This window comes from Triturus cristatus, chromosome 3_1 (genome assembly GCF_964204655.1).
Source record: "Triturus cristatus chromosome 3_1, aTriCri1.1, whole genome shotgun sequence".
NCBI classification, from domain to species: domain Eukaryota; kingdom Metazoa; phylum Chordata; class Amphibia; order Caudata; family Salamandridae; genus Triturus; species Triturus cristatus.
The window spans coordinates 605040253-605046783 of NC_140583.1; positions in this window are offsets into that span (position 1 = coordinate 605040253).

Below are 6531 nucleotides of genomic sequence, written 5' to 3' on the forward strand. Positions count from 1 at the left end.
ATGGTATGGACTGTTATTGTGGGAAACATCGTTTACAACGCGGGGATTACATCGCGATGCCATTACATCGCGGTTTTTACAACGCAAGTCATTACAACGACTTGTGCTAGATGGCGCTCTATGACAAGGAATAGTATAATTTACTATCCAACACCTTCCCTACTGTACGTAGACTGGAGTTGGAATAGTAAATTATACTACTCCTAAGACTTACGTTGTCAAAACCGCGATGTAATGTACCGCGATGTAAATGTATGCGTTGTAACGTCATACATACTGTTATTGTATAGTATATTATGGTATGAGTATGGTGTGGTGTGCAATTGAGGCGTAAAACCTATGAACTGCGTACAGCATGCATGCACATGCATTTAGGCAAGCACCGCTATTATCAGTTGGTACAGTTTTAAAACATGTAACTTACGCTGGCTTTCCCCAATTGAGAAGCAAGGCAGCAGTACTCGGAATGCGACCAAAATGAGGACGGGTTATAAACGAACGGACCCTCAGTGAATGCTGCAATGTGTAACTTTATTCAAATTTAACAAATTCTGTAGTGTTGTTATGCAGCTCAGACAAGACTGGCCAGAGAAAAGCGTCTTACCGGAAAGAGAGGTTTTGAAGAATCTGGAAAGCAAACAAAGATCGAAGAAAACAGCGGGCCCAAGGCGAAAAAGCAAAAACGAAGTGGCATGAAAGTAGCTAAAAAACGAGATAGAGCGGCATAAGATAGTGTAAAAAGAACATATAAACAAACAATACAAAAAGTAATGCAATCCAAACGCAAGCAGCCTAATCAAGTAATCCATCTGTATCTGAGTCTTTCACCAAAGCTATATCAACGCCTGCTTCTTCATCTTAAGATCACATACAGAATTGTAGCTGGCTAGCTGCCAATAGTGGAGTTGTTAAACATTGATCCCAAACCCATCCACTATTGGAAACAGACTTTTCTAGATACTTTTTATTCACTGCAACTATGTCACAGCAGTGAGAAACAAAACTTGTTTTCCACTCCTGGGATGTGACAATGGTTACTGCCTATTCACAGCTGTGTAAATTAAAGTGCCAAGCCAAATTATGGTAGGTAATGGGCGGGCTAAAAACTCAATTTTAGAGTTTCTTTTATTTTTTAATCAATGGATCGTTGCATGCAAAACCTCAAAAAAGTGTTGGCCAAGAGTTTTTCTACAATGCCCTTCACCACTGCTGCCAAATGTAAGGGTTGCCAGATAGCAAGCATGCCTAAATTTGGTTCCACTGCAGGCCTCTTTCCTCCTCCACCATTACACGAGTTTCTTTATCTCAGTTGTACAGATTCTTTTTCCTTCTTTCTCTCTGTCTTTATCACTGTTTTCTCATCTTTCTCTCCCCCTTCTTAAAACCTTTATGCCATTCTCCCTCTTACTGTGGGTCAACGTCATGATGAAAAGAAGTCCCTGTCTCCAAAACTGAGTACTGGTGCCCCTCACATGCACAAACTTAACACAGAGTTTGACTTAACTTTTCTTGCTCAGGACAAAGGCCTACTTTACATCAGCACTGGTGTTATCAATACCATGGTTATTGTAATTGCCTTATGGGGTGTTATAGTGGCCTCATTATTAATCCCATTTAGATATCATGGGTATGGGGAATAACATTCAGATATCAGTGCTACCTCACTAATTTTAGTGTGATATTCCTGACGTCTGGGCCCTTCTGCCTGGACACATTCCACCATGTTTAATCTGGTGGATTTGTCTCCAGAGTTACCCATGTCAATACCGCACCCATTATTACCAATGGTCTTGTAATTCAGTTTTAGGCAGAAATTCAAGATCCTCCGAAACTAATATTAGGCGTGCACTTGTAATGTGAGCCAAGGCGTTTTAGGAAGCACACACTTTATGTCTTCTGGCACTGTGTACAGAGTTCATGAGTAGAGTGTATTTTGAGGTTTATGTTCCAAGAACATTTGTAGATGTACAATCCGAAAGCTACATTGAGCCTTTCAACGTTACTCTAGCACTTACATGTATCAATGCATGCTTCTTCCTCTTAAGAGCACCTACAGAATTAGAATTGTAGATGGCGAGCTGTCAGTAGTAGAGTTTCTAAACATTGATCCCAAACCCATCCACGAATGTGAACAGACTTTTCTGAATAATGTTATTCACTGCAACGATGTCACAGCAGCGAGAAACAAAACTTGTTTGCCCCTGGTGTGATGTAACAGTGGTTACCGCCTATTCACAGCCTTTGAACTAATTTATTTCTATATGATGGGGAAAGGACTGTATACAACATAAAATTGTATATGGGTAACTGAATAATAGAAAGTTTTTCACCTCAGGATTGACATGATAACTAACTTTAACTTTACTATTGTCTATTTAGCGTCATATTTAAGGTCACTTAGAACCCCTCGGTGAAGAACATTATTGTTACTCAGGCATACCCAATTCTCTGTTTTCCACTGATGGGTTCCAAGAAATATCCAATAAGAAACTTCACTTTATTAACAACTGTCCACCTATAATTTTATGTTGTGAATGGCCACCCTAAAATCTCTTCCCCTGCTCAGTTCTTCATGAGAAGGGAAGAGGAGTCATGGTGGATACTTGCACATACATCTTTATTGCATGTTCAAATAAAAAAAGGCTCATTCTCAGTTTCTGCTTAGACCTCTTGACAAGAAGTCCACTTTCACAACAGAAGTACTACCATGGCAAATTGGTTCCTAGGAGAAAGATGACTTCTGAGTTCAGTGTTTATTTCCTGGAGGCTCAGACGAAAATGCCATGAGGAGGCAACTAAGAGAAAGATAGAGCGATCATCTAAGGTCAATATTTAATCCCAGGAGGATCAGACAAAAAAGCAGGTCCTAGAAGAAAGATGGATTGATAGTCTAATGTCAATAGTTACTGCGCTGAGACTCAGACAAAAATGACCAAAGGAGGCATCTAGGAGAAAGATATAGTCATCGTCCAAGGTCAGTATTTATTCCCATAGCCTCAGACAAAAATACCCTGGAGAGATTGTGTTTCAGGAAGCAGCAGTCGACTCCGGAGAGAAAAAAGAAAATATTACCGAGGTTCTTTTTTAATTCAGGTTTTGAAGAGTATACTTGGCTCATAGCTTTTTGGAGTCTCCAGTTTCTGTAATTTGCCCTTTAGATCCCAATACACTTACCGTTATTATGGGTTATGATGGGGAGATCATTTCATATCCCCTGTGCCTTACCATATTTAAATTGATTTGAGGGCAGTTAACCAAAAGTGGACTCACATGAGATGTAGTGCTTGCTACACAATAACCTATGATATTTAGCCTGTACTGCCCTCATTTACTCACTCACTTACTATCAGAATACTCAAATACAGGTTTTATGGGATCTGAATTATATTGCCTTAAATGTCTCTGTGTCATAGTTTCCATAGGTATGGCGTATCCTGCTGATTCATGCTCTCTGACATACAAATCTGGTTCCCTAAACAGAACAGTGAGGTCAATGGTTAGGGCTGCTGTTAGCACCCCTTTCTGAGGGCCACAGGTCAAGAAGGGTTTCTGGCCTAACCGTGGGGGTTCAGGCTTTTACTCCTGATGTCCCGAAGCCTAACTTGCTATGTATTCTTAATAACTGGGCCCTTCTGCATTTGACTCTCAGGGTTGCATGGTCTGAGCAATCAAAGGCTCCCTCGGGGTAGGTGTGGACACGAGCTCACAGCTTGAAATGCATGCAGCAATACATCATTGTCCACCCAAATATCTACTTTTATCAAGGAAGAGAAATATTTTATTTCTAATGCTAACCACAAAAAGGACATGCACACACAATGTATACAGTCCTCCTCTGAGGTTGGGGCTCTAGTGCCTCTCTGGAGGATCCCTATCTCACTCACTCCTCAGGTTAGTGATCCGGGTTATTCCCCATTAACTATTCGTACCATCCAGGGTATGCCCCACTAGTATTCCATCTCAAGAGTCTACTACAACGCTGATTTATAAAGTCAATAGTGTTCCAGGGAAGATAGGCACTTGATGATAGCAGAAATTTCCCACAGGGCCGTCAGGCCCAAACAAGTCTTGCCCCCACTGGCAGGAGGGAAGCATTCGGAGTCCTGGAGTGCACCCCATCCATGGGTGCTTGCAGCGGATCCAGTCCCAGGCAGGTGAGTCCCTCGTATGTAGATTCAGTGGCTGCCCTCGGAGGGCGCAGGCTCTCTCCCTCACGGTCAAGCTCCTGCAATGATCAGAGGTTTCTTGAGGCTTTCCTTTCAGGGCCAATCTTCACATGCTCATGATGGGGAAATGTTATGACAATCCTATTCTCAACCTCACTCATCCAACAGGATCAAAATAGTCGCAGTCCTTATTGCTCCTGGGTTATCACCGTTCATTGTCCATGGGCTCCAGCCCCATCAACAAGGCAAAGCTTTCCATGGCAGCCCTTCCAGGCATACGGGGTTTCTGCACCACTGCTGCACAAGACTTAAACCCTTACCGCATGGCTGTCTTTCACCTCGGCAGCCCCTCCTGGTATACAGGGTCGCGCACCGCTACCATACAAGACTTCCACCCTTACCGCACAGCAGTCTTTACCATGGTGGCCCCTCCCGGAATACAGGGTTGCCACAGTGCTACCACACAAGGCTTCAGCCTTTAGGACATGACAGTCTTTACCGTGGCTGTCTACACAGAGGCCCATCCCTGTCATATGGGGGTTACCGACTCATTCCTGCACACAATTACCCAATCTGTGCAGAAGCTGTCAACTCACACCTCACACAGCAGAACTCCCCACTGGACTTCACTCCTCCCAGAGCTCCCCGCTTCCTCACAGGGCACACTAGTTTTGGCAAGTAAGCAGGTGCTGGTGCTCCAGGCTCTAGGGCAAGTGGTCTTGTATTCCCTGGGTTATGTCCCCTCATCTAGCAGCGAGATTAGCAGGCCTTGGCCCCCCACTCCTGGTCACAAGCAGAAGTCTTGCAGAGCTTTCCTTCCTCACACAGCTTGTCTGGCTGCTTGCCAGATGACAATTTGTGGGGTCTCAACCTCCTCTTCTTATAATCCATTTCCAGGCATCAAATGTGATTTAGGGTCTACGTCTTTGAAGTGTTATGATAGAGTTCTGCATTTTTTAAAGTGAATACTCCTCTGCAATCTCTTCCTCGTGAAAAGCAGTCATGTGTCTGAACCTGGTAGTCCCAATGCACAGGCCATGGGAGTGTCTAGAGTTCACACCTGTGAAAGGGCCTGGCCGTAAGTTCTGGACCTATTCTAGAATCACAATCTGATTATTATTTTTAGTAGCATGTAAGCGTAGAGGGGAGGAAGTTGTTATTAATGCCAATCAAGTTGTTATTAATGCCAATCAATTCAGCTGGAACTTCTCTGGGCACACAGTAACCACAGACAACTACGTAAGGTTAGTTAGTTTATTACAAAGCCAAGAATAACTGGACATAAAGACACCGTAAATCGAAAGTGTAAAAATACATGGGAATCAGCATAAAGCTAAGTCTGCGAATACAATTGAGTTGATGCAACATGCACAAAACAATTAACTCAAAACAGAGGATGCAGAGGATCAAAAAGCATGAGTCCAAGTTTCCTTGCATTGAAGGTTGATGAGAATAAAGCATTACTCTATCCCTAGACTTGCACTAAAATGGCATCCCTACTTAAGGATTCTCTGGAAAGGAAATGAAAATAAGTCACTCCACCATCGATGGGTCGGATAGCATGAAGCTATCGAGACAGAGCTCGTTCTGAGAGGTTCGCTCTCTGAAGGCAGAGAAGAAGTGAACACTTTCCCTACTCCAACATTGCATTATTACAGGTATTTTCCAAAGAGTCCTTGCAGGTCACGCCATCAACTCTGAACACAATTTCATAGATAATTTTCCATTACGGTGTTCCTGAAGTGCAACATGTTGACATTGATTCCCAGGCCATCTCCAGTGTGAAAACACAACAATTTCTCTTATCAGCTTTAGCTTACGATGTATCTCCTTCACTCTCCTTGCTTTCTAAAACACAAAGACATTCTAGCTAACATGGGGGCTTCTTCCAACTGCAACACAAAATGTGAGAAAGAACGAGATACACAGCACACATGAAATGCAACTGTTAATTCTAAAGCGAGAGCTTCCAGTGAAATTGCATCTCAGGCCTTCAAAATTCTTCTAACATAAGAAAAATGGCATGTGAGCTTTATGAAATTGCATAGAAAATTAAGGAATGTTCAGTTAATATTTCTATCTGCATGTAAAATGACACATTAGTAATCACATTTAATAAATGAATGATTGTCAGTTGCACAACACAAGTTCTTCACAGTAATGTTTTCTGCTAGTTACATTTACTTTCCTAAGTTAATTCTGCATGTTACCATTTAATGACCTAAACACATCACGTTCATGCTATTACATTTCAAAATTCTAACACCGCACATTAATACAACAAAGGATTATATGCAGATGTGCTCTACAAGTGTGATTATAATGCACCCCTACAATCAAAATGCGGTTTCCGCTACATCACCTG